Source organism: Pinus tabuliformis, chromosome Q, assembly GCF_031772625.1.
Source record: "Pinus tabuliformis cultivar Carrire ecotype Pingquan chromosome Q, CPIR1, whole genome shotgun sequence".
Lineage (NCBI taxonomy): Eukaryota > Viridiplantae > Streptophyta > Pinopsida > Pinales > Pinaceae > Pinus > Pinus tabuliformis.
In genome coordinates this window covers 837,127,172-837,138,722 of record NC_142296.1, presented here as the reverse complement: position 1 = coordinate 837,138,722, position 11,551 = coordinate 837,127,172, and the positions used below count along the sequence as shown (strand labels likewise).

At 36.1% G+C, this 11,551-nt stretch overlaps 1 pseudogene; it reads right to left on the bottom strand.

The window, feature by feature from the left end:
- Positions 1 to 919: 919 nt before the first annotated feature.
- LOC149222204 (beta-fructofuranosidase, insoluble isoenzyme 1-like) lies at positions 920 to 3,051 on the bottom strand (annotated as a pseudogene).
- Between the last annotated feature and the right edge of the window lie 8,500 nt (positions 3,052 to 11,551).

Sequence of the window (11,551 nt, the reverse complement as noted above, 5' to 3'; positions counted from 1 at the left end):
TTAATAATTAGATTTACTAATATCAATATTTATTAATAACTAAAATTAATATAAAATATTTTCTCATTAATATTGATAATTAATAATAAGTTTAGTGGCCCGCAAGGGTTCGGTCTCGTGGCCAGTGGATGGTCTGCTAAGTCATTCGTGCCGCTGTGCAGGTCACAAGTTCAAGTCTCATCTGAACTGAGGGTCATTCTTGTAGGCTGAGCAGTTCCTCCTAGAGGTTATAGTGGCAGCCGGTGGGATTCGACAAAGTGTAACGCGAGTACGATACCACCGTTGTTGTCGATTCTGCTAGTCAACAAAAATAATAATAATAATAGTAAGTTTAGTGATTAATAGATCTTATGCTTAATATTAATATTAATAGAAGTTATAATTCATATTAATAATTAATTAATCTTAGATTGTATTAACAATTTGTTTATTAATGAATTGAGAATTTTGTGATCCATATCAAGTTTATTAAGGATATTTTTCGGCGAAAAACACATCGAAATTCATTTGTCCACGCATTTCGAACCAACAAGTGTGGTTCATCGTCAGCACACTTGCTGTTCGAAATACATTGACAAATGAATTTCGATGTGATTTTCGTCGAAACCTCTCCTCAATAAAATTGTTTATTAATAAAGTAAGGTTAGGTGATTAAATAATTTTATTATCAACACTAATAATAACTCAATATTATGTTTATTGATAATTAGATTTATTAATAATTAATTAATATTAGCTTTGATTTTTTTAATAATTAGTTTTTTAATATCATATTTCTTTAATGGTTAATTACTAGCAATTGTCCCAAAAGGTACAAAGAGAGGCCGATAGGATTATTAAATTGGAATTGTTGAATTTTTGTAGAAGAATTACTTGGTTTGTGGAAAACCATGTTTTCTTGAACTGGATCATTGTGCAATTACCCCACATGATTCACGAAGGTACCATATGTTGTCTTATCAAGGTCGCTCGCTAAAGACGATCTGCAAGCATTAACACAATCTGACAGATTAATGTGCTTTTCTTTTTCTTTTTCTTGGAATGTTCAGATTAATAAGTTATAGTGTTCATGAATTTATACCTGCTCTGGTCACTGCACATTAATATCTTCAATTCGTTTCGATAGCGAACGATCTGAAAAAACACAGCAATGCGTTCATTCAAGTCCTTGGAAGCCAAAACAAGCAACCCAAATGGCCCAACAACAGTCCTCGCAGCTGAGCCAATCCGGCTGCACAGATTTTGAGCTGTCAAATTCACTCCCATCTCTTCTTCGAACTCTGTGATTTCGAGCCTTGGGAGATCGAAGGAGACCTCCACGTCAGCCTGATAACAAAGACAAATTCACTGAATAAGTTAATAAAATGAAACCACAAACACAGAAAAAAGGAAATAATTTCTTAAAATCTGTTTAGTCATGAAAGAGATCTTTTCTTCAACTAAGGTCATAGACGGCCTGTCTGATTTCCCTCCTATAAGAATCTTAAAAACTAGCAAAAGAACTACTAACTCGATACCTAAAATCAATATTGGGACAATTAATTAGCCTAAACATTAAAGAAAACCATTGAGATGTTCTGAGCAAACAATTGTTAGGTAAAATGTACTGAATTAAAAGAAATTTATTGGTGTAGTAAGTACCTGTGCTACATTTATGCCTGCAATTTCAACAACGGATCCACTGGTGAGGTCAATGTTTTGTCTGAAAGTTTTGTTTCGATGAAGGGATTCTACTTCAGAAACTGGTCACTGCAAAAGTTGTGTTCTAGTGATGTCTAGCCAGATGGTTCTTGGAATGGCCTTAACAAAACACAAACACATGCATCAAGAAGTAGAAGAAATAAAAAATGTAAACAACATATAAGACTAATAGGTGTGATCAAACTAACTTTACCTGAAGACCGGACCAGCCCTTGGTAATATCATCGGAGACACTGTCTGATTCATTCACCCATCCCCACAGAATTCGTCGCTGCTTATATTGATCAAAAAAGGACTTGGAGGCATAGAATTTTCCATAGTCATATCTCAAGCCATTTTTATAGTCATTGTTGTTGTTATCGGGCACGTATCGATCCTGACCAGAAAAGTAAGTTCCCACTATATAATAATCAATCATGTTACCACCCAGACTCACCTTCAAAACATGTTTGAGAGAGGGGCCAATTGTGGAAGTGTTTAGCCCTTTGGTCCCGGAAATAGGAACAGGGTAAAAATCAGGACACTCCCACATTTCTGTCAAGTTCGACGAATGTAAAGGATGCTCAGCCTTCACCCAATTGAAAAAATCCACGCTTTCGTATAACAGAGCCACCCCGCTGCGATTACTCTTATTTCCAACTACAATCCTCCATTTGTCATCCGTGTCTAACCATCCAGTGGTGGGATCCCTAAAGAAAGTCCCATTAATTCCATCGCTTGGAATCAGAATAGGATTCTGAGGTATCTTCACCCATTCCCTCAAAAGAGGATCGAAGATATTCTTAGGAATGGCCATGTTTTGCACCTGTTGGGATGAATTGGCCCATCCAGTATAAAGAATTACAGGCTTGTCTCCGGGCAGTAACGTCGCCGAACTGGACCAGCAGCCCTTTATATCATACCATTCGCTCGGAACAATGGCAGGATCCAGTGAATGCCAGTTAATGAGATCCTCAGAAACAACATGCCCCCAAACAATATTTCCCCACACCGCTCCTTGAGGATTATACTGGTAGAAGAGATGGTAAAACCCTTTGTAGAACATGGGCGCTGCAAAACGAACCCAGTTCGATTTCATCACAGAGAATTTTAAATCTGAGAACTATTGAATGAATGAATTGAAGAGGAAGGAAAAGGTCACCATTTGGGTCTGTTGGAGGTTTGCGACATAGTCATGCAGGCAAACACAAACATAACAAAACAGAGTTAGTAGATCGGCAGTAATGTCAAATACAGGGTTGTTATGAAAAATCTGGAATAATATGGACTGTACACACCATTCATCCAATTCTTTTGAGGCTGAAAATGGTAGGTCGTGCGATACTAGATTTGAACATTTGTTCCAGTTGTGTTGACAGTACGTTCCAGATGAGAAACCCACATAACAACGCAAATGCCTAAACAGAGCCCTGCCAGAGCTATGAGATAGATCGGAACGCCTCTAACCCATGACCCCATTCTGTGACCAGAACCGAATACACCAAATGCTATACGTTCACATGCTCTTTTATTTTATAGCACCGGCCATTAGATTTGCAATCGAGTGAAGGATGACCGTTACTAATCAGTGCTTGCCAAAAGCCAGGGAAGAAGAACAGTGCTTGCCAAAAGCCAGGGAAGAAGAACAGCAACAACAACTGGCAAGGAAAAAGCAGTAAAAATATCTTCAAGTGTGACATAAAAGAATGGGAAAAAGCACTGAGGCAACTCAACTAATATTTGGAAAAAATAGTCACATTTCAAATCAACGGTTGAAAGTGTCTCACCTGATTGAACGGAGGAGGGTAAAAGTGTTGATAATTGTTGATGCATAGAAAAGGCCTTTCGGCTTAAATATATAATTATTTTGTGCTAAATGTGAAATAAATATATATTAATTAACCATTAAAGAAGTATTGTATTGATAAACTAACTATTAATTAAATATGAAAGCTAATATTAATTCATTATTAATATGAGTTAATTAATTAATATAAATTATTTCATTTTTAATATATTATTTATATTTAATTATGACATTAAAATAATATTAAGAGATATATATATTAAGAGATATAATATTATTATTACATGAATAACATTATTATAATATTTAAATAGCAATAATTAGAGTTTAATATAACATTAATGATACATTAATAATATATTAATATACATATTTGATAATGATGATGATGATGATGATGATGGTTAATGTCCACTGAGACCAAACTTTGGTCTATCGGACCTAAAGAAAACAAATTATTTAGTTTGATTTAAGGTTTTATTCCTCTACTCAAAAAGCTTGGATAGAAGCCTCCCGAGATCACTATAATTTTGACATCAAAGAAGGCTAGGAAGGTTAGTATTGCAACAAAGATTATGAAACTGAGATCTAATGTGGTTGTACGCAGGGCACTCTAAGAGGAAGTGATTTTCATCCTCGATGTTCATATCCTCACAGAGATGGTAGATCCTTTCCATCCATGGTGTTTTAGGAACCACCCAACGACCCATTTCACTATGGAGCTCATGGGAGTTCATTCTAATCTTGGCTATATTAATTTTCTTCTCTGCGCTAGTTAAAACCAAGAGATACTTTTGATCTTCTAGGGTGGGGTTGATGACCTCCTTATAATATCTTAATTTATAATGTCTTAACTATAAATCAATTTATATATTAACTCATTTAAGTATGCTTGAGTATTGTTGACATCATTAATTATAGTTGACATGGTCTTCATAGTAAACAATAGTCAACATTACTTTCGTGGTGAGTCATAGTTACTAAAGGTGATCTATAGTGAACCATAATTAATTATATTGAGCCATGATGATTCATGGTCGACCATAAAAACCTATAGTGGATGGTTAGGGTTAATACTATTAAACTCCTTAAGGTCAATAATAATAACAATATTATTAAATATTTATTAGGGTAAATATTAAAATTTAATAATAAACTTTAATAAATTGATTAATAATGTTATTTAATTCTTAAAAAATTCATAATAATATATTAATAACTTTATATTAATACATTAATCTATAAATTAACACATTAGTCACTAATCTACACATTCATAATGTTTTAACTTTAAATAAATTTATAGGCTAACACATGTTGATTATGATTAACTATTGTTGACTTGGTCAACTATAGTAATAAAAACCCGTGATTAAGTACAAATTAAGTAGCAGTTTCTTAAAATCTTTAGGTTTTATTGTATTAAACTTAAGGATTATAATGCTAGTCGTAGGATTTATAAGGTGGGGCTTAATAATGTTAGTGTTTATGATATTTGGTTTAATATTAGGGTAGTGTGACAATCGTTCTCACAATGATACATCACATTGCAATTTATTCAATGTCGCACTGCAACATTGAATAAATTAGGGTTTAATATTTTGTTTTATAATATTTGGTTTAGGGTTTATTTTGGTTCATAATATTGGGTTTAGGTTTTACAATCTTAAGGTTTTTTATTGTAAGATTTATAATATTAATCCTAGGTTTTTTGATATGTTGGGTTGATAATATTATTAGAGCCTTACCAACGTCGCATTGTAACAAAGATTGTCTCAATAGGAAAATCAATGATGGTTAAGCATGGTCAATGATATTTATTTTTCAATTTATAATATTTATCTTGGGGTTTAAAGAACTTGGGTTTATAATATTAATCCATCAGGGTTAAAATATCAGTCCTTTTCATTTTTAATATTGATCCCTTGCATTTTTTTATCTCCTAGGTTTATAATATTTTTCTCTTGATTTTATAATATTAAACGCTTGGGTTTATTTGTTCTTTGAGTTTATAATATTAATAATTCATTTGGCTTATCAATTTATCCATTGGGTTTATTAATCCCTTCACTTTAAAATATTAATTGCTAGGGTTTATTAATCGTTTAGGATTTTAATATTAGTTTGTTGGGTTTATTTATTCCTTGGGTTTTTTTATTTCCTAGATTTATTAATCATTTGTTTCTATAATAGTAACGCCTTGGGTTTACAATATTAATAATGATTTGGGTTTATTCATCCTTTGTATTTATAATATTAATAATCCCTTGGATTTAAGGGTTTAAGGGTTCGATTTATAATAATAATAATCTCTTCGGTTTATTAAACCCCAATATTAAGGGTTTAATCCATCAACTTTTAAATGCCAATATTAATCCATAATCCAACTATTTATGATTATGTCAATATCACTATACATTAATCTATATGGAAATCAACCATCATCAACCATGGTCAACCATAGTTATTTTAGGGTTTATAATAGTCATGTTAGGGTTTATATGCATTGGGTTTATAATATCAATCCCTTGGGTTTATTATCCCCTTAGGTTTATAATATCAATCCCTTGGGTTTATTGATCTAAGGGTTCATATTCCTAAGGTTTAAAATTATTCAACAATGGTCAACAATAAACAACCATGTTCAACCCTAGTCCAACGTCGCATCACACAAGGATTGTCTCAATATGAAAATCAACCATGCTCAATGATCCGGATTTAAATAGGAACGCAACAAATTACAAATATAACCATACATATAGAGATAGAACATAAATAATACTTCATTGCATTACTGTAAAATACTGAAATATGCTTACAAATAGAAATGGAAATAAACTAGCTAGGGCAATGGTAGCTTATCTCTTAGAAGAGATGTGGTGACTAAATGCCTCTGAAGTGTGTTACAATGAGGCTCGAAGGCCTATTTATTGTTGAGAAACAATGGAAAACCCTAAACATCCAAAAACCTAACCCTAGAAGATGAAATGCCAAACTGTGGGCCCCGTTTGGGTAGATTGGTACGTCAACTTCTTTGGCATACGATCTCTGTTTAACACGAACAATATCTCGTTAGAAAGATCTATCTGATAACTACAAATTTGGGAAGATAAATAGTGGTCCATGGTCCCATTTTGCTCCCATTTTTCCCAAAAAACGTCGTTTAGGCCTCAACATAGCTTCGAAAGTCCAGGACCCGAAAAACTGCTAAAAATAGTAAATTGTGCTACAATTAAGGAAACTGAAAAGCTGAAAGAAACAATGGTGGGGGTCCAAGTGGACTGGGTGGGTGGCCATCAATATCCACTTGGATCATTCCTCCCCCCTTAGGAATCAATGGCCCCCATTGCGTTGAGTTCCTCCATGAGATGAGGAAACTTATGTTGAACTTGGTCCTTGGTGAGCCACTTGCCCTAGTGAAGGTGATCCAGGTTCGAGTGTGACAAAGGACCCTTCCAAGACCTTTTACTTTTGCTATGTGTTAAATTTCATTTTTAAAAGAAAATAAATGAATACATCTGTAAGTTGTAAAGAAGAGGAGGATGTCAATCATGAGCAACATAAAAACATAAGCCGTTGATAACGGATTTCGTCCAGGAGGGACTATGGCTCCAGGCTCCATTGTCAAGATGGTGTAGGCCGTTGCATTAAGTGTTCACAATAGTGATTATGTACATAAGAGGTGATGTCGCTACCATAAAAGGAAAATACCCTCACGCAAGAGTGGCTCCAAGAGATGTTCCTCTACAGGAACTCTCAATCAAAAGACTCCTATCAGTATGACATAAACCCATGCATGATGATCAAGAGCATCCCGTCAACATGGCATAAAAGGTATCTCAATGCAAACATACATGATGACAACATGAGTATCCCATCAACATACAACAAAGGGATCTCAAGACACAACATGACGTATCATGACAACAAGTACATCACACAGATGATTCTGCATCACATCAAGCAAGAATCATGAAAACAAGTAAGAAAAAAGATCCCACATCAAACATCAAACAGGGATATGTGCAACATAATGCATAGCAAAAGAAGTACATGAACACTCTACAAATATCTCACATCCAAGGGTCATCTGAAGAAGTGGATGTCAAACTGCTGAAGCTATTCAGACCATTGATCTCACAACATCAAATCGCATGAAAATGGCTACTCGCACATGAATGCTGACACCTGCACCCCACTTACAAAAGTGGATGAAAAATAGAATGAGAAAATGGAAAATATGAACACACCATCAGATTTGTGGCATCGAATAGTGTAAAATAGACTGTCAAATTTCTAAATTCTGAGAAAGTGAGAATCTAGGGCTCAAGGAATCTTTTAGATTCCCTTAGATTCCTCAAAGATTCCCTCCTCCTAGTCCTCTGTAAATCGGCTGCTCAGATTAGGAAATTGACTGTGCCATCAGGTTCATGTCGCTGAGAGGTGTAATATCGACATAAAGTTTGTCCAATTTGGACACTGCAAAAATTTCACCCTCCTGGAAATTTTGCTTAGTCATGGTTCCACCTGCATAAAAATTAATAAAAAAATGACTCCGCCTCGTTTTCCATGTCTGCTCCTGGTTCCTCATTTTTCCTCTACACACTGCTTAAAATGAATGTTTATATAAAATCCCCAGGCAAATTTAACAAGAAAGTAGTTTGGGATAGTGGTAAATGAGGTAAATGGTTGAGGAGGGGTTAGGTAGTCAAACCATGCCCCTCCCTTTTTTAACACCTTGTTGTTTAAAAAAAAAACAATCCACATAATTTTTGGGTGCATTATTGTTTTAATGATTGGTACGTTGGTACCGAGGTTCATGCATTAATGGGGCCATTGTAATTGGATATGGCATGGGGTCACTGCATGGTGGTGGGTCAACGACGTGGCTAGTATGGGTTTGATACCCACCAGCCTCCCTAAACTCATCGCATGTGGAGAGATTTGTTGGGATGTGGGTCGTGTCCACCAAAGGTGGCTTGCCCACCCGCTTAACATTTAATTAATGTTTATATGTGGCATGGGTAGATGGCTCGGCGGGGTGATGGTTTCAAGCCAAACTTAAATTTAATTTTTTGTACGGTAAGGTTTGGGGGTCAACGGGGATCATGGACCATCAGCCAAACTTACATAAATTTTTTAATGTGATTTTGGGGTCGATGGGGGTGGTGGCCCGCCACCACAACATATATTTTATTTTATTTTATTAAACATAGAGGAGATTTTCCAACCTTAAGAAAATAAGGGATATTGGGCAAATTAATGAGGCCACAACTTCGACCAATTTCAGGAGCTAGGTTTCAAGCCTCGGGGTCGGTCAAATTGTAGGACACTTAAACCTATCCCACAACCCAATTTTGACCAAAAATTTGACTGGCTCTTTCTCCCTGATACGAGCTCAGATTGACGAACCATTTGCACCGCCACGATCAGGATGACGAGATCTACGCTCGGGTCCTAGTTCGAAAACATTCTAATCACTTTTATTTTTGAGCTTTCATAAGCCCTCTTTGTCCTGTGTGTGTCTCTAGAGCCATCTGGATCAATCCTCCCCACTGAGAAGCTCTTGGTCCTCCAAAAGCATGAAAAACAATCTGCAACTTTTTTGTACCTTATCTACATCATAAGCGTCTTGAAAGGCCTCACTTCCATCTCCTTCACCTTTGTTCTTTGAAGCCTTAAGTGATGGGCTGACACCTACCACCTCGGCAACCTGTATACATTGTTTCGCAAATTACTTGTTTGACTTTCATGACCAACTAATGACCCAAGCATCGCACACTTTCCACAAGTTTATAACACATACTCGGTGGTCAAGCTTACATTAAGATGGACACAATACTCTAGCTACGACAACAAGGCCGAAATATCATTGTTTCTTCAACAAGTGATGGAAAACACATCATCACTATAACACATGATTTACAACAGTAAGGCCAACCATTGTTTTGTTTTGACAAGTGATGGAAACATGACATCACTTTCAAAATTTATCATGCAACACACAATAAGACTAGAAATCATTGTTGTTGAACAAGTGATGGAAAACACATCATCACTTTTACATTTTAAAATGCAACAAATGATTTACAAAAGTACGACCATGAAATGCTAACATATCTAGAAACCATTTTCCACTTATCAAGGTGAACAGATCATCACCCTGTGATGGTTTTGCTTGTCGAACAACTGTTTCATTTGGTTCAGGCATCGACACTTTATCTTTAAGGCGTTGCTCTGGATGGAGCCTCCAACAAGTGGCTCTTTGACTGCCACTTCTGTCGCAACAATTGCAAAATGTTTTCTTCCTCCAGATCTACTTAACATGTTTCTTTACCTGTTTTTGCGAGGGTCTCTCACACCTCATCCTTTTATGTGCTTTCATTATTTTCCAACACTTAGAAAATGTATGGTTATGTAATCCACAAAAGGTAAATTTTTTTCGATTCCATGTTTTACATTCATCGTTAACAACATGATTATAATCGAAATGAACATTCGAATGTCGAGAGTGGTTATACCTTTCCTTACCATCTCTGGTGTAAGTATGGTGATGAGAGCTTGCCTTAGCTCTTTCCCTACCATGAGCACTACCTTGGGATGATGGGGATGTGTTCCCATCATTCTCTTTCCTCGATGATTTTGACAATGTCTCGGAAGATTCTGACACCTTCGAGCGTTCTCCCTCGCTGTATCTCAAGCCTACAAATTGAGGTCTCTGCTTAACCTTCAATGGTTGAGTTACACCTTGGCTATTAACTCTAATTTATTTTTCCTCCTCATGTCTCGTCCTAGTAAGAAGCCTCATGTTTGTCCTTGTAATTGGGATCTCCACATCTCCAACAGAAATCATACTATGTGAAGATGAAACCGAAAGGAAATCAACATCTTTTACCTCCTCTGTCGATTTGGAAAGAACTAATGATGGATTCTCATCATTTGTTGTTGGTGGTTTGCTAACTGTCATGGTGAATTCCCCAGCTTCCTTTCTGACATACCCAAGTCCTGTTCGACACGGTAATTCCTCTACTTTGATGGTGTTCACAATGCCTTGGCCATTAATGCCCAAGCCTTTTCCTTCATACCCCATTTTCTTCAACAGTTTGGAGCCAATTCATGTGGTATGATTTTCAAAAATAGCAAAATCATCATCAGGACACATACATGAATATGGAGAATTGCTTTTTACCTCACATGGGTCACACTACAACTTTGCCAAGGCCTCGTCCTTTACTTGCAATTCTCGTCGCAAACTTTGTTTTTCCTCTTTCTCTTCATGTAGACGCATCTTCAATTCAACGTTCTTTGTTTGAAGATTCTGCTTGCTATGCTTCAGTTCTTCCAGGGCCTCTTCCGTGGCTTGCAACTGAAGCTGCAATCACTCCTTTTCCTCTGTTTCTTTCCGTAGAGTTTCATACATTATTTCCACCCTTTTGGAAATTTTGAGCATGGTCTCATACGTTGCTTTTTCATCCTCTGTCATTGCATGTTCCATTGTTCATGCTTGCAATTCACTTCCATGCAAAGACCACTCTAATACCACTTGATCCAGGTCCGGTGTGATAGAGGACCCTTCCAAGACCTTTTACATTCGTGATGTGTTAAATTTCATTTTTAAAAGAACATAAATGAATACACCTGTAAGTTGTAAAGAAGAAGAACATGTCAATCATCAGCAACATAAAACATAAGCCATTGATAATGGAGTTCGTCCAGGAGGGACTACATCTTCAGGCCCTGGTGTCAAAATGGTGTAGGTTGCCGCATTAAGTGTTGTCAATAATGATGATGTACATAAGATGTGATGTCACTATCATACAAGGAAAATACCCTCACACAAGAGTGGCTCCAAGAGATGTTCCACTACAGGAACTCTCAGTCAAAAGACTCCTATCAGTATGACATAAACCCATGCATGATGATCAAGAGCATCCCGCCAACATGGCATAAAAGGGATCTCAATGAAAACATACATGATGACAACATGAGTATTCCATCAACATACAACAAAGGGATCTCAAGACACAACATGATGAATCATGACAACAAGTACATCACACAGAT